This window comes from Coloeus monedula, assembly GCF_965178545.1.
Source record: "Coloeus monedula genome assembly, chromosome: 3".
NCBI lineage: Eukaryota > Metazoa > Chordata > Aves > Passeriformes > Corvidae > Coloeus > Coloeus monedula.
The window spans coordinates 49,944,762-49,969,034 of NC_138783.1; positions in this window are offsets into that span (position 1 = coordinate 49,944,762).

Here is a 24,273-nt window from a genome sequence, read left to right on the forward strand (position 1 = left end):
ATGGTAGGTTGCCTCATGAGAGATCCTTTTATTGAGAGTTTATTGTCCCTTTCTGTTTTGTTTTTGTTTGTTGAGCCAAATTTTTTTGGTATGAAGAGCTAAGTTTTGTTGAATAACCAGCTGTCAATTATTACAGTCAAGGTATTCAAGATTTGAATGAAGCTCCATTTTTATATTGTGCTACAATAGAGAGGTTGGTTTGTGTTGGTTTTTTGTTGGTTGTTTTTTTTTAGTTATAATCTGCAAAAGAAACAAAATCATAGAGCAGTATCCTGTATGCAGTTTAACAGTTTACAAACTGTCTTTGAACCAAAATGTATCAGTTACTATACTCTGCTTAGCAAGCACACATCATAATTTCAGGTGCTGTTCTCCCTCTGGTTCCCTACAGTTGACAACACATGAGAAATCAATTTCTAACCTAAGAAAATTTTATTTCATTGAATAATGGATGGAGCATTTTCATACAATCTGTCAATAAATAAGTTATTGTTGCAGGGTTGCCTGTAAAGATAATAGGAAAGGACAATACTAAAACACAGATTCACCAATTTCCAAACAATAAGGTCGCTAGTAAAGCAAGCAACCCTTAGAATTTTTTCATTATACATTTTTTTTGGTACCACTAGAAAAAAGTATTATAAACAGTTAGATTATGCTGCCTCATCTTAACTGTCCCCCCCTTCCAGTATTCAGCTTTTCAACATTTATACCTATAGATACGGGGGAAATGCTGCCTAGAAAGTCAATTATGGTTGATGTGAATTGACTTTGAAATAGTTGGCACAACAGAACTGGCTTACTTACGCTTCAGCAGTGCAAATGCAAGTTGTTGAGGGTTTTTTATGGTATAAAATGATTGAAAGCTAGCTTTATATTTTCCTCTTTGACAGAATTGCACTGAAAACATTTATGGAAGATGTACCTTTAAGTCAATTTTATACAAAAATATGAAAAATTAATGCTGAAACTGCTGCAGACTCTTGAGGCTTTATGTGCATAAACATGGTTAGGTTAAACTTCATGGAATATTGATGCACCATTACTGATCATAATGTTCATTGTAAATTTAAACTATAGTTTTGCAATTTAAATGTTGATTTCTTGGGTAATAATGTGTAATTCATTATTTCTTGAGAAATAGGCGCAGCAGATATTTCATTTTTCTATTCAAACCTCTTCTGAGTTCATCCTCATCTCATATAAAGAAAATGAATATTTTATGTACTAACATTTTGAGATCTGCATACAGTAGCTACAGTAGATTATAATTATGTATAAAAGATAAATTGCTAACATTCAGTTAGCATGCTCTTCTGCAATGATAATGTTAAGTTTATAAAAATGTACTGTATTACATTAAATGATCAAATTGAACTCACTGTAACAAGTTGCAGCATGACATTTTTGTGAGATTAGCAAAGTATCTTGTTGTACTTTGCAGCAAATAAAGCTTTTGTTACATTTCCTTCTCTTGCTGCAGTGCAACAGGAAACTTTCGGTGATCTGTAGTTCATGTGCAAAATCCAAACAAGGACTGTAATCTTGTTACTTATTTAAAAATAATTCACTGATTCCAGAAGCTGGTGGTTTTTTACTTGTCACCAACTGAGGTAATGAATATTTAGAGCTAGCTAACCTACTAATAGAAAGGAAACATGAAAGTGTTTGGAAGTTCTAATGTGACTATACCTGTTCCACCTCAGATAATTAGAATCCTGTATTAACTATACTTGACTCTGCCAATTGACTTTATTTTCTAGCAAAATTGAACCCTTTTTCAAATATTTTGACATTTGCTGTTTTGACATTTCAATCTCTGTGAACAAAAACATTAGTTTACAAAAAGATACTAATATTAAAGACATTTTCACCAAAAACGAATTGCTCAGTTTGTGAGTAACTTGCAAAAAACTTAAGACTTGAATACTAAATACATTATTCTGGTATAGCATTTGTCATCTGATACTTTAGAAAAGGCACCACCAAACTTGAGAGGTGTGTGTGCAGTTTTCTTGCTGCTTTTATTTGCCTGTGTAGGTTTTGACAGATTGTCCAAGTCTGCTTTTGTGAATGCACATGGCAGGTTTTGAATCCTGCAAGTTTACTTGTCATTCATACTTATCCCTATCACTCTGTGGGGTTAATTCTTAAATCAATTCATCCTGTGCAAAATACAAGTACAAACCCAAGAACATTATTTGAATATTCTCACAGTTGTGCACACAGAGTATACAAGGATCTTAAAACAGGATACCAGCAATAAACAAAATTCTGAGTTTGTGGATGGAATAATTTTACCAGTTTACCTGTGTTTAAATATATATAGTGTAGAGATTGATACATCTTAACTTCATCCAAGTAGTTGCAGGACACATTTTACAAATACTTTTTTAAAGGGACACATTCAGGTATGCCACTGTTTGATCAAGGCCGCATGTCTACAAACACACATGACTAGGATGAGTTCCAGATGGCCATCCTGCTACTCTGATGGTTCTGTAATGACCAAAATGATAGAATTCACTTGACCAAGACCAGCCATCCATCAGGAGGAGCAGAAGAATCTGAATGCATTCTTTTTTCCTGTTGTGCTCACAGATTGCCATTCCAGTTCTTGCATCTTTGTTGGATGTTGCCTTTACAAAAGTTGTTTACTAATTTAGGTGCAATATCCTAGCGCTGACTGAAGTGACTTCTATTCCACAGACCAGCAAGCTTCCTGATGTGTCAGTAGGTTTGCCCAACATCCTTAGGATGCCCTCTTCATTGTGTACAGTACAGCTTCTGCTGTTTTGGTGATCATGCAAAAGTAAGAAGCTGAATGTTGGTAACTGGCATAGAAATACAGAAGAAACCTCCACCCAATTTGCTTTAAAATTCTTCAAATTCTGCTGTCTAAAAGAGCCAGTCTCTTCACAGTGATCCCCAAGTGCCATTGTATTTGTGTGGGCAGGATAAACATGGTCGTGTACAGTAATGAAAAAGTTTCATGCCTGCATTTTTTTCAGTGCTTCACTAAAGTCATGATGTGGTTTTTAGTAGCACTTTCATTTCTGTAATGAAGATGTATACTGTATGTTCTTTTGAACTAGCAGTACCATGTCTATGTAAGAAGGAAGAAAGCCTCTAAATACAGATTTCTACTCCTGCAAATAAGTATTCCAGTACTCATGTAGTATGTTGGAATTGTTTTAACATACAGGTGCTCTGAAGGATGGATAACATCTTACAAGGCATTGGATTTGGCTAGCTGTGTTTCCTGTGCTTCTATCCCTCATGTATGTAGACACAAAGGAATGCAGTATTTTGTAAATCAAAGCAGTATTACTGAACACTGTCCCTGCTTACTTGGAAGTAATTTTGTTATTTAAAAAAAAAATACATGTCACAAATTTGTTAGTGGTTCTGAACAGATTCAGTGAGCTGATGGCTTCAGATAATGTTCTGTAATACTGTTTCAGTCCTGTTGGTTTTCATTAATTTTCTATAGTTAGAAGACAATTGCACAAGTTGTGGCATGCAGTGTAAGAAAACTTAAACTTAGTAGCAATATTAATAGTGGTAACTTCAGTTGGTGTTACAATATGAAAGATTGTGTTAGAATGAAACAATCTTACCCTGAAAAGCTTATTCTTTGTTTGGAAGACAAGCTGATAATGTAAGACAGCTTTCTTCTTGATCACAGCACCTTGAAATAGTCTGGTTTGGAACAGCTGGGTTTTTGATAGATACACCTTAAACTTTCAGGTTCCTGTGTTCCTTGTAGGATATTTCTATTCAGCAAAGTTAAATTCTTGTAAACTGAAGATGTTTTCAAGAATAGAAGAGTTTCTAATCCTTATTTAATAAAATGATAAGGTGTTCATTTTAAGCAGAGAACTTTTTGGGGGTTGGCTTTTGTTGGGTATTTTTTATAGCCATACCTATAGATTCAGTAACATGTAACATGCTTGTGATGTGCATCACCATTTTTCTGGAGTCTTTGGTCTGCAATGCACTGAAAGGCAGTAGAAACTCCCTTTGCGTTTTCCCCAAAAGGCATTTACTCTTATCTGTCAATAACCATTTCAAAAGATGAATAACTGGAGAAGGGAAAGAAAAAATTACGGTTTTATTTATCTTCTGCTATAATCTGTATGGTTTAGGCGATGAAAAAACAACAGTGTGCTCAGGCGTGTGGTTGGGTGAAAAGTGGGGTATTAGAGATGAGATATTGATTTGAAAGGTGCTGGAGAGATTGAGTAGAGTAGGGAATCAGCAGATAAATGACGTAGGAATGCAGTTTCTCGATACCAGATGCCCTGTGATAGGAGTGTTCTACTCAAGATGAAAGCCAAGATGGGGAAAACTAAGTTGGTGATGATGATGTTATCATTATTATTTATTTAAGAGAGGAGAACTGAGGATATATTGCTTTCTTTGATTTGGAGGAAAATGTGTAAGAACATGCATTGAATTGAGAATAATGCCCAGAGTGTTTGTGGAAAGATGGTGATGGCTACTGCTGAGGGCAAATGTCATTAGTAAGGAATTTGGAATAGTTTGGCAAAGGAGGATTCTAACTTCCATAGATAGAAAGTAGGGCAGCATTCATTTATGTGCTACACTAAAATTGGGGCAAAAGAGGTCAAGGCATAAGCCATTGGGAAAAAAGAGCTTTCAAAGCTGCCTAGTAGCAGCAGCCTGCACAGGTCCACATTGCAGTTAGCAGCATTTAACCATTGGAATGATGCTTCCTACAGTGCCTCTCATTAAATCTTTCAATGTGACCTCTTTTCTTAGCAGCATTTTGTGAAACTCTGATTATCTGGTCTTCTTTACTAATTTCTGTATACTTTCTTAGCAGCCTGGGATGATTCTCCCCTTCCTTCACATACAGATATTCTCTTCTACGGGACAGTGTGAGTCCGATGCCCAGTCATTGCTGCTTTTCAGCTCTTTCAGTGGGCCCCAGCCAGCCAGGTTTCTGAATCTTTCTCTTTGTGACATGGGCTCTTTGTTGAGAGGCTGCTTAGTCACTGAATGCCCTCCTCAGGGAAGCATTCACAGCAACAAGCCTGATAGTTCAGGGGTGTCTGGATGACACTCTTGGTCATTAAGTTTATTTTTAGGTAGTTCTGTGAGGAGCAGGGAGTTGGACCTGATGATCCTTATGGTTTCTTTCCAACTTGAGATAATCTGCATTTCTAAATCCCGCTGTCATGCTGCTTGTTTCACAGCTGTTGAGTGTAGAGCAAAAGCAGTCCTTGGACTGCAGGTGTATTGAAAAAGGTGTAGACAGGTTTGGTAGTTCACAAGAGAAATAATTGTTGAACTGCTGCTATGTTTTGATACCTCATTTTCCCGATACCTAGTGAGCCAAGCTCCTTCCAAGGTTATAGGTTATAGTACTTCTCTAAAATTATGGTGTCTTCCAATATCTGGTCTATATTATCCAGTGAAATGGCAAGTAAGGACTCCCCTGAAACCTAAGTAGCCAACTCTGTGTTCCCAAATACACTTTGTTTTGTAAGTCAAAAGGAGGAATAATATGGAGAGATTTAGGCAGAAATTTCCATTCACTCTTTCTTGCTCCTGGTATTAGGGAAGAAACAAGTCTTTGGTAGGAATGTGAAAGAAAATGAAGACTATTGCCGTAGGGAAGATCAGGTTTTGCCAAACCATTTTTGGTAGTCATGGAAAGAACAGGAAAAGTTACTCATGAAATATATATCACTTCAGCGACATTTGATGATTATGTACTTGGCTGCTATGTACTTGGGTGTCACACTAAAACGTATGTAATGGGATATTGTGCTAATTCTCCATGGGATAGTGTTTAATCTCTGTAAGGATCTAAAAATTAATTTTGTTTTCATCTTAAGATGTTCTGCTACTTTTATTGTTTATCTTTTTATCACTGTTATTTAATATCTGGTCAGCATCCATTGCCTGTTTTCAACTCCTGCATTTAAACAAAATATGGAAGTGAGAGATGGCCACGACACAGAATTGCTGTCATTTAGTGCTCTCGTATTTACTTTTTATAAAATATTTGATGTAACATAAGAACACTTTAAATCCATACTTAATTCATTAATATGTTCACTTGTGACTTTGTCCTCTTAGTTTCTGTGCTACTATTTGATATTGAATTTGGAACATTGTTTTATTTTGTGCTTTCTTTTTATGCAAGAAAAAGAAGTCCTTAGTACTGTAGCCATCCCTGCTTAGGACCCACCATCCTATATAAATTCAAGACTGACGAGGACTTCTAAATAGTTTGTTGAAGTAGCTGGGTTGTCCCATTTTGTTATAAAGGCAAAATATAGCCAAAGTGTTCCTCAATTAAAATTTCTGGGGTGAATGACTGAGACAACTGGGAGGGCTTCTCGGGGTGGATCCTCTGTTTTCCATGTTCCCGTTAATGAAATGTGATGTTCCAGATAGCCATTACCTCTGCTAGACATAGGGAGATGTCATACCTCACATCCTTTTCTGTAGTCTTTCAGCCACGTTTTTCCATTCCTCTGTTGTGTTAATTTCAAAAGGAGTGGGAGTTTATCTCTGCCAGGAAATTACTTCAGATCTTTAAATCTTGTGAGCCTTTGGCTTTTATGTGTAATTTGTCTGTCATGGTCTTGATATCAAAAGACATTTCGGTGTTTTGGGTTTTAACCACATAAATTCAGACCTTTGGACATCTTAAGCTGTTCAGTTCCCCTGCAGGCATTCTGTGTAGGTGTACTGCTATTTCTAGGCAGTGACTGTGCAACAGGATAGTAGTCTGTGTCCGGGCCTTCTGGGAAATACTTTTAGGAGGTCAGTGCTCAGAGTGGGTTCTGCCAGGACTCAGGTGACTTCTGGAGCAGTGCTTGAAGATCTGCTGTATTCTGGTTATCCCCTGTGCACCTGTGTGCAGCCTCGTCCGTGCTCTTGCAAATCTGGATTTCACCACACAAATACCATCATGAGAGATAATGGGGGTCATCTGGCCCACTGATGTGACACAGCGTGGTGGGTTTTTCTGAGAACCTTCTGTGCCTGACAGTAGCCAACTACTGCTAAACTACCAGCTGCACTACAGGTGGTGTAACATTTTCATGGAGTGCAGGCCAACTCACTTAAGAAAGCGTAAGTTAGTGAACACACAGTGGGTGAACTTTGAGATACACAAGCGTTCTGTTTGGGTTTTCTGTCATTTGGTATCTACTGCTGATATGTTCCTGCAGCTGAGAGGTGCTGAAATGCTGAGTATGAGAGGAGTGAGAGTCCAGAACATGGCAATTTTGTGTATGGCAAGGGGAAATCTTCTGTCTCACATGCCAGAGAGAAATGCAACCATGTAGGAACCATTGTTATTAAAGTAACAGATGTGTGTATTTGCTTCCTTTCTGCCATTTCTGCTGTTAGTCTTCTGAAACATCTGATATTTTAATTTTCTACAGAGTAGAAACTGAAATGAAACAGTTTTGTCATGTGTACATTTGTAAGAGAGGTCAGATTGGGAGTATGTGCTGAAAAACCCAGGTGTTCCATGGTCTTGGCTTCTGTGCACAGCTGTGGCAATGTTTATTTATAAGAACTCCAGTGCCTGTTGAGTTGTGCCTCTTAATTTTTCCTCTCACACATTTACATTTTTAATGTGCTGAAAAAAGTTTGAAAACAAGGTTTCAAGACTTAAGCATAGTATATTGTTTTTTCTTATTTGAACCACAGTTCTTACTTTTCTTCATATGGTGTAGACTGCTGTGGAAATAGTGACCATGAAGGGAAGAGCTACCAAACTAGGGAGAAGTTCAAGTCCTTGTGGGAGAATAGAGTTCACTTTTGCTGTACACAACAGACAGCATCTAAGTTCAATAAAACATTGGCAGTAGCCATGGAAAACTCCCCAGAAGGAAATTGTGATGTGCTAAAAAAGTAAAATATTTGGCACATACCCTGTTATTTATTTGGGATTTGTGTATCTTCTATACCTTTCAGTTTCTTTGATGTTTCTGCTGTGTTCCTGTTTTTGTGTTCTTCCTTTGTGTTAGTTGTGTCTAACACACAAATACAAATAAGGAAAATCAAGTTTCTCTTAAGAAAAAGACTGACAAAAACTCCTAAAGGTCTGCCTGCTTTGTCATCGGCAGGTGCGTTCTGCTCTTTTCTGTATGTTCACGGGCCCACAAGGCTCTGATGAACAGCGGTGATTAAAAACAGCCCCCGAGAATGAAGGTTCATCTCCCACCATCACTGGAACCATGTACCTGCTTGCACAGATCTGTTGTGGCCGAGAGCCAGAGCTCTGCAAGAGGAAAACTCATAAATGAAAAATGATGGAATGGAGTAAGGTAATAAATATACTTTTCAAACTCTATGAGAATATCACAGAAAAAAAAAAAGGATATTCACATGGACATTTTAAGTAATGCAGTGAATTTGATATTGGTGGTGTTTGGGTGGCTTATTGAAAAAGTGTCTCTATAAGTAAAAAATCAAAAGTATTTCAGTCCTCTGCAAAGAGGAGTAACTTCATTGAACACTGCATGGTCAGTCATGTGGTGACCAAGTCACTCAACGCTTTCTCTGCTGAAGGGAATCAGTATAAATTCACGTTACTGAAAGAAGACGGGTAATGGGTTTAGATTCTGGCAATGGGGTATCACTTAATTCTTTCAACTTAGTGAGCTTGTGTCTGACAGAGCCCTTTGGCCAGACAGGATGCAGGGTTAGATGATTTCCTGCTGAGGTGGAGCAAGAGGTCAAGGGAGGAACACACAGAGATACAGAACAGGCATGGGTCAAAATTATTTTGCCAGTCAGAGATTTAAATAGGCAATAGTGGATGGAGCTGGGAGGTGAAGATGTGATTCCTGGGATGGGAAGAAGCTGCAAGCTACACTCCACCCTGGGCTGGTCCAGGAGGTAATCCATAAAGTGTCTCAATCCAGGCCATATTTGAATTAGATGAGACAGGGAATGAGTATTCTGGCTGCTCATAGCAAAACATGGGAGTTTTTTTCTCTTACACCTGTAGATAGCCCAGTTCTTGGCTTAGGAGGTATCAGTCAACCAGAGGGGTAGAAACAGTGGTTGGCTGAGTGGACTCAGCAGTGGTTCAAGGGTACTCTGCCTCAAGGCTGGTAACAACTGTCTGGGATCTGTCCTGGGATGTGCTGTGTTTAATGTCTTTGTCAGTGACCTGGAGGAGATGGCAGAGTGCTCGCTTATGAAGTTCCAAATGACAGAACACGGAAGGGGCAGTCAGCATGTTGTCATACAGAGACACCTAGAATCCTTGGGGAAATGGGACCACCTCGTGAAGTTGAATAAACACTCATGGGAAATCCAGCCCCTGCACAGGGAGAACTCTTGGCCATGATACAACGCCGGGAACTGACTGGTTTGGGCAGCAGATCTGTTGAAAATCAGCTGGGGGAGTTGGTTTTAATACATCACAGTGGGATGTATTAATAGGAGCGAAATGAGCAAGTGATTAGTAGGTGGTGATTATCCTCTCTACCCAGTATTTATTAGACCACATCTAGATTCTGTGCTCAGGTCTGGCACACTGAGAACCTGAAAAATTCCTGTGAGTTCAGTGGAGAGCCACCACGACTGTCAGGCCTGGAGCACAGGCTCTGTGTGGGAAGGCTGGCGGAGCTGGGCTTTCAGCATAGCTTCAGAAGAAGAGCAAAGAGCAGTCTGCTGATACTGGCAGGGAGGGTACTGAGATGATGGGCCCAGGCTTTTCACCACACAGCAATGTGTGGTGGGAGGAAGAGAGGCAGAGTCAGACAGTGAACCTGGGTATAAGGCTGGATGCAAGGAGAAGCTTATAAAGACAAACTGACCAGAATGGGATCAGTAAGGCATGGGATCAGCTTGCCCAAGGAGAAAATAGTCTCTCTTGTAGATTTTCAAGAACCAGCTGTGTAAAGCCCTGAGCAACTTGGCCTCACCTCATTCCTGACCCTACTTTAAACTAGATTTTCGCCTACAGACCTTCTGAGGTCCCTTTCAGCTTGAATTATTGCATGACCCCATTCCTGTAACAGCATAGCTTTTAAAGTGGGAATCATGAAATAGGACAAGTTTCCCTGGCTTGACAAATTTAGGTCACTCTATTATAGCATTCAGTTTTTACTCCACCTGCCATTTAGCATCACTGCTGGTGAGTGTTTAGCAGAGTTTAGAAGATAACAAATACAAAAATAGTAGATTGGTTATTCTTAATTTTTTAGATGTGGGTTCAAGATAGTTTCTCATACATTTGTGACATATATATGCATATATTAATACATATCTATATATACACATACATATATATATATGTATAGCCATGCCTGCACAAGCAGGCAGCTGGAAATCAGATTTTCACTTTTAGCTGATTTCTAGCTACCACTACCAGGAACATGCATTGTTCTGCTAATACAGTATTATTATTATTACAAGGCAGGTAGTATATTCATGGCCCTGTTTGGCCATGGGCTTAATTCATGGTTCTCCTAATCCACTGAGTACTAAATCAAAATCTTAAGATACTGTGGTAGACTTTTGATCTGGGTAAGTAAGGAACTACTTCACAGTCAGGGTTGTTTGAAAAATTTTTAATTTTTTTGGTATGGTAAGATGAATATTTCTCAGTGAACGATTGTATGCACTGAAGACAGACTTGGGTTGCTGGAGACACATTTGCAGAATTGCACATCTGCTGGGGCAGCCAACAGGTGCAGCAGTTTGTGCAGCAGTTTCTGGACTATGCTTTGAAATCTTGTCGGTGTTCTGAAAGTTTCTCCTAGGATTGACAGAGGAGTCTCAGAGACATTTGAGGAGCATCAGTGTGCTGCTGCATGTGAGGATACTGCAACCCTAAATGAGTCTGGCCTGTTCCTGAAGACACGGGGCTCTGAGCTACTGTTCAGCTGATTCATGGCTGAAGCAGACACGGGCCTTTTCAGCAGGTATGGGGCAGCTCTTCGGAAGCACTGCCTGGCTGAGAACACAGCTTCCCATAGCAGCAGTCAGTGCAGGACAGAGGCAGGGACCTCGCTGTGAGCAGCAGATACGTGCCCTGCCATTGTGAGGATGTGCCACAGAGCACAGACCCCAGCAGTGTTGGGTCAGTGGCCCCTTTGACATCAGCAGCCTCAGCCTGAGTGCAGCTCTGCAGGTCTGGGGCTGAGGAATGCTGGCAACCTCTTACCAGGGCTGAGGACATGGGCTTCTGTGCCTGGGAGGGTCCATGTTGCCAATTAGCAGAGCTGTAGGAGGATGAAAGTGGCTGTGCATCATCAGGGATGACAAGAAAGATCCGCCAGATCTTCCCCAGGACCCTGCAGGTGCGAAAGCCTGAAAGCCCCAAAAGCTCCACTTGAGGTACAGGCAGAATCTGTTGGGTGGGAAAGCAGGACTCCCACTATGACAAAGGCTGGTGTCTTCCTGGGCCTAGAAGCATGGCTCCTGCTCCCCTTGCAGATCTGCTCCCTGGAAATGGATTCACTCCAGCAGCAAAACAGAAGCTGGAGACTCCTTCCAGTGCATATCCGTGCCTCAGCTGGTAGCCCTGGGAGAAAGCAGGTAATGGCAGCAGTGGGAGACTATCTGCTCACCCAGTCTGGTATCTAGGGAGGCCTGCTGTGGTCTTGGATCATGCTTTTCCTTGTGGGCACCAACAATGTGCTGTGGGAGACTAGGAGTGATGGGAGGAAACAGTGACCCACCATCAAGTTGTCAGGTTGATTAGGTTGTCAAACAAAGGGAATCGGAATAAAAAGGGCTGAAAGGGGCCAATTTTGAGAAAAGCAGAGCTTTATGGGGCTGCCTCTTCTGGGAAACTGAAACACCTGCATGCCTCTCTGAAGTGCTGATACACTGACACACACAGCGTGAAGACCAAGCAGGAGAAACTGAAGATCTGCGTGCCATTGCAGGGCTGTGATCCAGTTTAGATCACAGGGATTTGGTGAGGTAGTGCATGTGACTGGAATGCCACCGTGGGTGGATCAGAGGGAGGTTGGAACAGGAAGGTGAGGAGGGGGAGCTTCCCTGTACGTGAGTGCAGTGGGGGTGCATCGAGCTCTCCGTGGGATGGAGGAGGAGCCAGCTGAGGCCTTATGGGTCAGGATTAGCAGGCAGGCCAACAGGGGTGACAGTGTTGTGAATGTCTGATACAGACTGCTTTATCAAGAAGTGGACGACTTCAGACAACTGAAGCCTGGTCCCTGGGGGTACTTTAGCCTCCAGAGGTTCCTTTCTGCTTCAAACTGGTTTTGTATTACACTCTGCCTTCTAGGTAACTGCGATGAAAATACCAGCCATGGGAGCAAAGCCCTGAAGAATTACATAAGGAGCTGAGTGTTATTGCTGCAGTTGAAGGAAGACACTCTAGATGATTTATCTCATTGCACAAAGACTATGGATATCTGTAGCTTGGCCATGCCTCATCTGCCACATTCTTCCTCTTTTAATGGAGATGGTAGTGTTTTGGCTACTGTAATGTGCCTGGCTGCTTATAGCAGAGAGCAGATTGGACCTTGACTTTTCTGTCATAGAAAGACAAAATTTAGCCTCTACATTTTGAACAGAAACACTACGTTGCATTCTCTCCAGTGGGCTCTTTTATCCCTCTAAACTAGACTGCTTAGGGTTTCTTTTAGGATGTGGGAGATGCCAGTGTGTGTGATGTGAATAGCCAAAACCAGGTCAAGCAGAGGCGTTCATGACTGGACTGGAATTTGCTGGGGAGAGAGGCTGAGATCAAGGAATGGAAAAGTGGCCCTACTGGGGAGCTGTGCAGTACAAGAGAGACAGACTGCCTCCAGGAGTGGCCAGAAATGAGTGTCTAGGGGAGAATAAGAACAGGATAAAAATATACAGTAACTCCCCCAGACATCACTGTTGCTGTGAGCTATTTTCAGTCCGTCCAGAGGATTTCCTGAGCTAGTTGTGGTTTAACTGTTTAATAACTTTCAATGGATCTTTCTTCCAAGTCCAGCTTCCCTTTCAGCCCACAAAAGCTGCGCATGCAGGGTGCTCCCTGGCAAGCAGCTACTGCATGAACTGCCCCTGATGATGTGTTTCTGAATCCAGTTCCTGCTGCTTTCATTTGACCATCCCTAGTTCTGGTGGCAGAGGATGTGCTGAATAGTCAGCCCTTGACCACACTCTTAATGATACTCAGACATTCATGATACTGCTTCAGTTACCTCTGGTTTGGGGTTTTTTTTGAAGACTATAAAGAAGCCATTCCATGTCTTTCAAAAATGACAGCAAGGGTAATCAAAGTTTTCCGGTTCTGCTGTTTCATTTTGACATGAGACTGGCACTATCCCCATTTTAGTATAGTGATAATTCTTTATTTCTTCTTAAAATTCCTTCTGTAAGGTTTCCTTCTTTGGGCACTGAACTGCTGTTTTAAAATGAAAGCATCTACCAAAATGTCAAAACCTTGCCCCTGATGGATAACAGTCGGTGGAGAGTATATCTAGAAAACTCCCTAGCTATGGGAGAAATTTAATTCCTCCAGCAGGGATTGCAATCCTTTGCCTTATCCAAATAAAGCTTAAATGGCAGAAAACATGAGGTGCAGAGACAGTACTTCCTTAAACTTTTATTTCCTTTAAATACTTTTTGCCCTTTGTCTCGGACAGCTGAGCCCTCTTGCTTAGGATCACGAACACTGCACTGGCCCCAGTGTAACAGAAGTAGTAAGTGAGCCAATACTTCATTATCCAAACCCAGGATAGAATTTCTTCATCTGAAACTGTTCAGTTTCCCCTTACCATGTATTCTTGTTAACTTCCTCCAGCCTATTAAATACTCCCAAATTTCTCAGTAGCTCTATTACCTTGCTTGCATGCAAATTTTTACAAAATGTTGCATGTCAAAGTTTACTTAGGCCTTGAGAAGTGTCTGCCATGACAACTGCATTTGCCACTTGACTATCAGCCTGGAATTTTTGTAGGTAACTGCTTCTTTCTATTTTTTTCTGCTATTAAAAAATTACCAGTTTTGCAATCCAACCCTTTGCACATACCAAAATCAGTAAGACAGTTTTTTGTTTTCAGCAGGATGAGAAAACTGTCCAAGATCAATCTGTAATTCATTAGAACAGTGGTTTGGTTTTCATACCTAAGGAAAGGGTGTACATTTCTCAGTTGTATGACCAGTATTGTATTTGATTAACTTAGTAGCTGGTAATTAGTTAGCAGCACATATAGAATGACCATAATACTCTGTTAGTCTGCTACTAAACAGTAAAAAAACTCCAACTGTGTAGGCTTGTAACACCTGAAGAGGAAAGATCTCACTGGTAGTGCCACTGTTAGCAGGAGCTCCCAGTGCTTACAAATTGCTTGTTGCAAACAGATTTTTTCATGGTTGACTTCTTCAAAATTTATGGTCAGCCCTGCAACATTTGATTCTTTAACTTGTGTTCTTGTGTTTCACTTAGCCTGTGGTGCTGTCATCTGTTTACACTTCTTTGTCTCTCTGTTCCATGTTGTGTTGGCATTTAATGTGAATGAGCTTCATAGCCTTGATTTTATATTTCACTCAGTATATATATATATATATATATATATATATTTCTAATTTCTAAAGGTTCTTCAGAGACAGGTCTGATTGTATGAATGACTTAGGAGGCAGCTGAATGTGATCAGCAATGCAAAAGGTGCTAATGCTCCCCCCCACACATTTCATGTTGCTGTGAATAATGCCTGAATGTGTCCTGAATGTCCATGATTCTCTTGGGTAAGATGATGTCATCCTGGCTTTTTTCTTGCTTGTGCACATCAGACTTTGAGAGACTTGAAAAGTTCATGCTGTAATCAGTGGCAGAAAGACAGAGTCATAATGGCTCAAAATGTTTTGGTAGTTTCTCTAAGGTTGAATAACACCCTCACATTGGGATACCCTGTGGCTTTCGGTGAGAGGATCCCAGGAGCCAACTTGTGGTGGCCTGATCTGGGGAGCTGCATCCCAGCCTGGGGTGTCCCACTCACAGCTGTAGTCCTGAGATGGCAGCAGAAGGTTGCTCCCAAGCAAGGGAGAGGTGCAAGAGGATGTGTCTGCCCCTTCCTCACCTGAACAAGAACCCCTTTGGGCTGGGCTCTGGACAGGTGTAGGCAGAGGTGCCAGGTGTCACACACTGCCTGAGCAGCTGGGAGTTCCCCATCTCCTCTGGAGGAAAGGAGCTCTGGGCTAGGCAAAAACCTCCTCCTGCAGCCTGGGTCTGGCCCGCAGACCCCAGTTGGTCTCTGCTGAGTTAACTCATCCACGCTATAACTGCACTGAAAATTATCTGCTTCTGCAAGATTTATATATTTTAATTAGCGTGGTTTGATATGTGATGTGTGGGTATAAATGAGCACATTCTGGAAGTAGTTTCTGCTACTGTTTTTAACCTCTGTATCCATAAATCCAAGACAGTCAACATGTATTTGGTTTGATGCTGTTTCCAAAGTGGTGTTTTATATTCATATTGATGCTTTACATGTATTGAATCGTTTTTTTAATCTAGGGAATTAATGTTATTGTTGTGAGCAACAAATAGCTGTTTGAAAAGGCTAAGGCTGAATTATAAGTGTGGCCAGTGGGCGTTAACAGGAACTGCTTTCTTTGTTATTTTAATCCAGTGACATTGCTGATAAGGGGCTTTGAGTTAGGAGAAGAAAGCAGGTTCGGTGCCTCTGCTTTATAGGCAGGCATTCTCTCTGAACCATGCATTATGGATCATAATAAACAGTTTAAAAGCAGAATATGCAGACAAAAAGAAAATATTCCATCATCTGATAATAATTTGGATTGCAGTGCAGTCATTTAAAAATTGTATACTTTCAGGAAAGAATAGTTGTAGGTGCTACAGAATCTATATGAAAAAAAGGAAATGCAGGGCCAGTTAGGGTATGCACATAATGGCTTTAAATAGATAAACAGTGTGGCAATTAATTTGAATACTGCTCGGTAGAATAAGTGCCCAGGGAGGTGCGGAAGTAAGCTGAAGGGAGCAAAAATTCCTGTAAGAAGCTGATGAAAGAAGGAGGATTACTTAAAATACTTTAAATATTGACTTGTGCTCTGGGTAATTTCCATCTTACTTAGTGGAAGTTTCTTTCTATTCAGATTTTAGTCAAATCCATCCATGCACATTGTTATGCTGAAGAAAGATTATTTTCTCAATGTTTACAGTTTGCAAGATGATCAAACAGATGGTTTAAATTTGTTCTGATACTCTGTGTTTTTTCACAGTCTCTTTGTAAATTAAATAAACTTGAAAATGATCTGTCTAGAACAGTGTCATTTCCCAGATGAGATAGCTGCTTGAGACGTGCCTGTCTTCTCCCTCTGAAAAGATAATCCTGATCTTCAGTAAATAGAAATGACTGTGGTTCCCTGCTATTCCAGGACTTTTGCTTCTCTCTCTGCTCTCCAAAATGAGCCCATGACTTCACTGCCTCATATCGTAGCTTCTAAAAGAGGTCCTTCATTATCCATTGTCCATGGACATTTTCCATGTCCTTTTCTGTTCCTTGTTCTGTTCCTGTTAGTCACCCTGACTGATCCAGTATAGATCCTGTCTTGCATGACAAGAGGGAGCTGGGAAAAAGCAGGGCAGCATGAAAGAGGTGATATTCCCAGTGTGCCAGCAGTGATATTCCCGGCGTGCAGCTATTCAGAAGTGCAGACATTTCCTTTTAGCATCCCTCCAATTGTTTAAAGTCTCTTTTTCCTTGCTGGCAAAGCACTCACTGAAGCCCACAAATGATAGCCATGTGGGATGTCTTCCAGAGCGCTGAACGTGTCACTGTTTGTCCTGTGTGTCACAGGCTGACACTGCTTTCTGAACTAGCTTAAGTTTGTTCAGACTGGCTGGTTTCAGTTCTTGGTAGCAGGCAGAGCAAGCAGCCCTGGTCTGCCTCTTATGCAGTGAATGCAGTTAACAAAGATCTTTTGATGTGCTCAGGGAAGCCTTGATAACGAAGGAGCTCTAGAAATTGTATTTGTGCATGACAAAACAGTGGGGGAAAAAAAACTTCTTTCTTTCATTCTTTCCCCCCTGCCCCCTTCTTGGGACAAGGCTTCAAATTCAGCCTCGGTTTGCTGTGCACATTGCTGGCATCATTTTAATGATATATGTCTGTTGCCTTTGTGAAGGACAAGAATCTACCCCTGGATCTACCTCAGCAAAGAGTTTGGCGAGGTGCTGGACTAATTCCTTTCCATATTTAATTTAAGCAGAGCAGTATTAGATTGTAATTGGACACCTTTGAACTCTTCTTCGTAGTTGTTGTCTCTAAATCATTGTTAGTACAGCCAAATAGTCCTTCAAACCAATGTAAAGACCAGCCAAGAATATTAATCTCTTTATCTTCTTTGCCTGGCATGGAAAGGCAGTGTCAGAAAAGTGTGTAACTACACAGAACCTGAAACCTCCCCTTTCTTTCCTCTCCACATCTTTTATTTCTTTTTTCCAAGAAAAGGGATTGTTATTGGTATAGAGATTTTTTTCTTCTTCTTCCTCTCCACATTTTAATTTCTGACTGAATGGGAATCTTTATTCTTTTCTCATACATATACTACTGACAAGTAGAATTAAATAGTATTGAGATAGAAATTTCTTTGCTGCTTTTAGCAGCAGCAGAACAGTCAAAATGGTGGGCCTCATGTTTGTCCCTCTTCCTTCTTTAGAAAAGGCCTCAGAAATCATATACTCCAGAGCCAAGGTAGTTTGAGTGGTCAGGTTTAATGAGACCAGGGTAACAGCAGGTAACCAGGGTCAGTCTAATGTGGACATTATTTATCCCATCCTAAATTATAATTTGCTATTAGCTCTGTGTAAAACCCATGGCAGTGGGCATAGCTTACATCATGGTGGTTTGGAAAAGTTAGTAGGCAAAATTTTTTTCAGTTTTAGTATAGTGTTCGCAATGAGAAGATGAGGGTACACTCTTTGTAAGCACCTTTTTTTTTTTTAAATGGTGTATTTTTTACATACTTGTGTGCATCTATGAATTCAGGCTCTGCAAGCAGGTTTGGACATATTACTGCCTGCCCATGGAAACAGTGGGGCCTGGGAGTGCTGTGAGGAAAAGGAAATATTGGGTTGTAACCATCTTCTTTAGGTTATATCCTGGTGTATTTTTCTGTCCCCCTGAATGAGCAATATAGCTAATCTTTCAGGTGGCATAGATGATGCAAAATGTATGGTACTCATTTTGGTGATATCCCTGTTACACTAGCCTGGATTTCCAAATGAAAAATCATGTTTCCAGGTCACAAATACGGTTCTAGTGCCCGCATATATAGAAGAAAATTATCCAGTGAAAATGTAATTTCATCCAGAGAGAGAATGAAAACAAATATGTACAAATTTAAATCATAGAATCATAGAATTCTAAGGGTTGGAAGGGACCTTAAAGATCATGCCATCCCAACTCCTCTGCCATGAGCAGGGACACTTCCCACTGACCAGGTTGCTCAAGGCCTTATCCAATCTGTCCTTGAACACTGCCAGGGTTGGGGCATCCACAGCCTCCCTGGGCAACCTCTTCCAGTGTCTCACCACGCTCACAGTAAAAAAATTTCTTCCTAATATCTAACCCGAATTCCCACTCTTTCAGTTTGTACCCATTACTCCTTGTCCTATCAGTTCCTGATGAAGAGTCCCTCTCCAGCTTCCCTGTAGGACCCTTCAGGTACTGGAAGGTTGCTATGAGGTCTCCTCACAACCTTCTCTTCTGCAGGCTGAACAGCCCCAACTTTCCCAGCCAAATATTTTGGTGTTTCAGCCAGCTTATTCCTCTCATCAATAAGCAGAGACCTCATAAGACTCATGGGGTAAATGAAGGGAAAAGATCTAAGCCCACAGCCTTACCCAAAGCCTCTCCCGCTTTCTGGAAGGGGCCAGAGCTCCATGGCAAGGGTGAGCCCTGCAGGGATCACGCCCTGGGTACACATCTCCTGGGCCATAATGTGCTAGATCTCCCAACACATGCGTGCATTGTGTTTTTGTTCAACACCCAACACCCCTCAATTTTGTTCTGTACCACGTAACTTGTCACTGGGGCTCCATTACTCTCTTGGGTGAGACCTCCACTGGGAATTTATTATTTACACTTCTGTGCTCCAAGATGGGCACTGGCAAATGTACGGTAGCAGATGAGTGCTGCTGTAAGGGTTTCTGGTGTAATCTGAGGTGACAGGAGAGTGAAGGGATGTGGGGACAGCCATTAGCTAGATCTCTAGTTAGAGAAATGTTTGTTGGAGCTGGGTTTCTCCTGTGTTTACAAATGATGAAGGGATTTGCTTAATGTGTTCAAGGACCTGTACAGGGATGCAAATTAAGCAGAATTTTAATGAAAAACCTCTCAGATATGGACATTTTGGCAATTTTTTCAGGTTAATTTTCAGGAGCTTAATGTTAGTCTAGAGCAGGTTTAGTGCTGCTGAGGATCCCTGAAGAGCAGCAGGGTTTTAAGCAAGGTGAAGAGACACTGCATGAGGGAAATGCGGACAAAGGGCACGGCACCAGCGTCAGGAGGAGAAAGGGGGGAAAACCTCAGAAAGAAGTGTGAGCTCTGGTTTGAGGGTATGGATGGGCAACTTCACGAGATAAAGGTGCATTTGAGGTAAAACTGCAAACCCCTGGATAAAAGAAGCTCGGATTGCTCTGGGGCTGTTAACAGCGCTTTGCTGTTTGTCAGGGGGCTGCAGACATCGCCGGTCCCGAGGAGACCACGACGACGCTAGCCAGGGAGGTGGCAGGCCCATGTGGCTGCAGGCCGGTGTGCTGTTCTTATTCCCAGGGGAAAGCGAAAAGTAAAGGGAAAGCGGAGGGGTGGCGGCGGCCCCGAGCGCGGCTCGGCCCCCGAGGCGGCCCCGGCGGGCCGTGAGGGGCGGCGGGCGCGGGCGCGGCCGGCAGGTGGCGCCACCGGCCCCGCGGCGGGCGCGGGGGAGAGGCCGCGCCGGCCCAGCCCTGAGGGAGCCGGGGCCGCCCGGGGCGCAGCGCCTTTCGGAGTGGGCTATTTCCATCTAAAAATCCCCTCTGAAGCTGCCGACCACCCAGTGCCTGGCACATTACATTAAAGTTAATGGCTCTGGTTTGTAGAGCTGTTCTGCGTTCCTTAATGACATTAAGGGGAAAGGTACTATAGACTGAGTGATGTTTGTTTCCATTTTATTTCCTCAAAAAGCAACAGCATACTCAAAACTGATTGGAAAAACATAACTTTGAATGAGAATTTATACAGATACACACACGCACACACATGCACAAATAAATTGCAGATAAATTAGTTTCTGCTACAAAGGTGTTACCCAGTACAGCTATGCAACATATCACATCTCTATTTGTCATTCTAACAACCAACTACATGATTTTCATGAAAAAAATAAACCAAAACCCAAAAGATGTTGCTGTAAATTGCTTCTACTTGCTCATTGGAGTAGAAACCTTTTTCATAATTTTTTTTCTCCTCTTTACTGACTTTATATTTTTCTCCTTGTTTTCTCCTCTTTCCTCTAACAACATAGGGGAAAAAGTCAAAACGGTACATTATTTTCCAAGGGTTGCTTTTCACACTAGAAAGAAAACCTATTAATTACAGTATTTCTCAGGAAAATGTTATGAGCAACTATGTTTCAGAAAATAAGCAGCCCAGACAGGGCTTGGAAAGAGTCTCTTCTTCAGATTGTCCTACCCACTGGAACCGAAGCATCACTTTCACGTTTACACCACAGAAACACACTACCTGATTTCGGCAGGCAAGTCACCCTCCCATTGTATAGACACTGGTGGAGACAATGTTCCTCAGTGTTGATGTTTGTGTATAGTGACACAAGTTATTGAGATATCAAGGAAGTGCCATAAAAATGGTCCAACATCTAGGAAAGACACCTTACGGTACAATACCTACAGAGCAAAACTTATGCAGCTCTTTGGAATGATGGAAGATGTACAACTAAAAGTTTATGTGTTTGGGGTTTTTTTTCAATTTTGGTGATGTAGCTGAAAGTTAATGTACCTCCCACAGCCTGAGTGTGGCCAAGAAGTGAGACACGTGAAGGAGTGAAATCACCCATGTGAAGGCCATGAGCAGGGCACAATTTCTCTGTTTGTGCCAGTAGCATGGCTTGAGAAGCTTGCTAATGGTTTTTGTATTCTGCAAATATTCCCATGAACAAGATATCAAGGGGAGAGAGAAGAGCTAATTACCCTGACTTCATCTGCCCAGTTTCCCCCTGGTTAAATAGGGCTGACAAATGCTTTGCATGGAGATTAAAGCTACTTTGTTATGGAAAATTGTAATTAGGGCAAATCATCTAGTTCTGTAGAAGCTCCAGTCAGCCTGGTGGTAGCTCCAAAGAGCCCAGTGGCTGTTTGATTTGATATGAATGGCAGAACCCTGCATATCATGATGAATCTGACAGGCCTTTTAACTGGTTAAAAATAAACCTCAACAATGGCTAGATGTTTAGCTGGTTAAAAAGCAATGGCCAGACGTTGGTCACTTCCTTAGCTGTCAGAAGCAGTCTTGAGAAGGCAATATTTTATATTAGTTTTCTACCTTTCTGGCTTCTTTTTATCAATGAACTTAAGAAAGATGGAAGTGAGTGAGGAATAAAATCTGTAGGATCAGAAGTTAGCTTTTCCAGAGCAGCACTACGTAAAAGAAAAATGAAAATATCTTCCCACCCCTTTTTTTTTGTGAAGGAAGCGTTAGATGCAGTGCTGGGCTCACCCATGATGGCAGGTAGTGTTGGAATGGAGCTGACGCCAAGCCTGTACATGCCATGGGGCTGCATTCCTCACCCCATCACCTGTGCTCTGTGAGCTGCCTTCCAGTGCTGTGACAGGCTTTTCATGAAGGACTCCTTAAATTCTAGTCTCTAGTAAGGCTGTGGCCCAGGAGGAAGATAAGTTTATTATTAAAGCTTCCCAGGTTAAGCTTAGCTTATCTCTGTCCAGGTATGTGTCACAGCAGAGCTCTGGGGTGCAGACTCGTCAGGGAGTCCTGTGGAGACAGGATTGCCCACTTCTTTTGGGCTAGGGCTGGCTTTCCTCCTTTTTCTTTTCTTAGCAGCAGCTGTGAAGGGACCGGTCAAATTGCTCTCTGCCTTTCAGACAAACATTTAGCAGAAGAACACCTGCACCTGCCCAATGTTATCTTTTAAGAGATGTCTGGAGTCTTCTGTTCCCCCGTACAGGGCTGCATCACAGGTTGACTGTTAGCCGGGAAGACACCCACAGCATGCACAGAGCTTGGGCAAGAGAGGAGAGATGAGAGGACTTGCAAACCTGACAGCACTCACAAACTACAAATACCTTTCGACATCTCCAATACTTCAAAGCCAAGGTCTGGGCTCAAGTGTGTCAGCAACAGCCTCATCACCACCAAATACCGAGGGCATAGCCCTTTGTGTTCAGTGTGCTCTTAGAGAGGTAGCAGCAGTGTTCCTTTTGTTATAGCAGTGGTGCTGATGATGCCAGGGTGCTGCTCTGGCACTGCTCTGCTGTGACTCCCTATGTCCTTTCCAGAGGTGCTGCTTAGCAGGATCTGACTCCTTGTTCCTCAGCAAGTGTGTCTCTGTTGTTCCCAGACACATGACCTTGTATTTGTATGCATTGATTCTCAATTAAATTTGAGCTGCTTCTGTCAACCTCTGGCTTTGAGCAAGATGAGAGCACAGGGTAGGTCTAATGCTCATTGATTAAAAAGAAAAAAAAAGTAAAATCACTTTTAAACTAGATTGCAGTGGCTCCTGAACTCACTAGGAACAAAGTCCACTTTAAAAATCAAGCTCCTATGGAAACTAAAATGAACACTCTGGAGTGTGTCTTTGCATCAATTTTATCTTCTCAGTATAAAAATCAAGAATATAAGGCAGGAGTTATGTTTTAGGCTTCCATGCAGAAAGACAAGGAGTGCAATCTCTCTCATTTTCCTTCTGATTAGGTTGTTCTGTTTAAGATGTGATGTGGAGCCAACTTACAGCAAAGCAATTTCATTTCTCTGAGAGGTGAGAACATAGAGGAAGGACTGTCAGAGTGGCAAGGTACCAAGTGAGACTATCAGGTATCAGATAGAACGTAGGCTCCTCCACCTCCTGTGTGCTATTGCTGCCAAAGTGAAATGGGATAGTGTTGAAACACTGAAATACACTGACCCTTTAAAGCCCCAAATTGTATCCTGAGGAGACTGAGCCCTACACCTCAGACACGTGAGTCCTCCTCAGCATGCCAGGGCTCAGGGATTTAAAGTGAAGCATGGTATAATTGTAAGATCAGCCCATTTCCTTAAGGAATACAGTTTTGTGCTCTCTTGTTAAGGAACCACAAGAGCTGATGTAACGTTACTCATTAATGTAGTTCAAGGGTGAAAAAGGGCAATAGGGATAGGATGATGACAAGAAATAACGTGAGCAGCAGATGTGACCTTCCAAGCCAACTGGGCTAACTGGCAAGAGCTTGGAGGGGCACAAAAATGTTCATGTTAGATGAGGCTTTCCTTCAGACTGCTGAAGAGCTGTTTACTTGTTCTGCTGATTGCCTCTGGCCAATTTTAATCCTGAGAGTATGCCTGCAGTGTTCTCTGCTTTGATCTCTTTCCTTCTGAGTCAAAACACAAAGATGTTATTAAGATAAATTAGTAAAGACAGCTCAGGAACTGGGTGGGAAATGCTGATCGTCATCTCCCCTGGAGATAAAGTAATCCCTATGCTCAATCAATTCAGAGTATGTAACCGCCCTGAACAACTCCTTTGAAACATGGGAAAACAATGGTGCTGTATGAATTGATTGTATTTGCCCTAATTATAGAAGACCTTTGAATAGGAGTACTTAGAAATAAACTGGAGAGAGTGCCAGAAATGTGCAGTGCTGAACAGGCAATAGAGAACATGGTTAGGTGGGCTGAGTAATCTGTGTGCTATAACATTAAATGCCCTCTCCCTGTGCAGGCCTGGTTTCATTAACTGTCATAAGCAAAGGAGTGGAAGTGCTCTGGAAAAAGAAATGCTATATAAACTCTAGTAAAGAAAAACACATGAGAGTGTCTGAATCATGTGGCACTGTTTCCATTTGAGAGCAGCCCTCAGGACTTGTTTGGTTTTGAGCAAAATGAATGAAAGTTGTAGTTTGGGCTTTTTGTGCTTTCAGTGTCTCTGTGCTGAGATGACAGACCCTTTTGGGAGCACATAGGTTAAACTGGTTAACTTGAGCATTTGGAGATGACAAATACCTAAAAAGAGAAGATAAGTTGAAGAGTTATTCTGAACTGAGAGAAGATTAATAGCATCAGG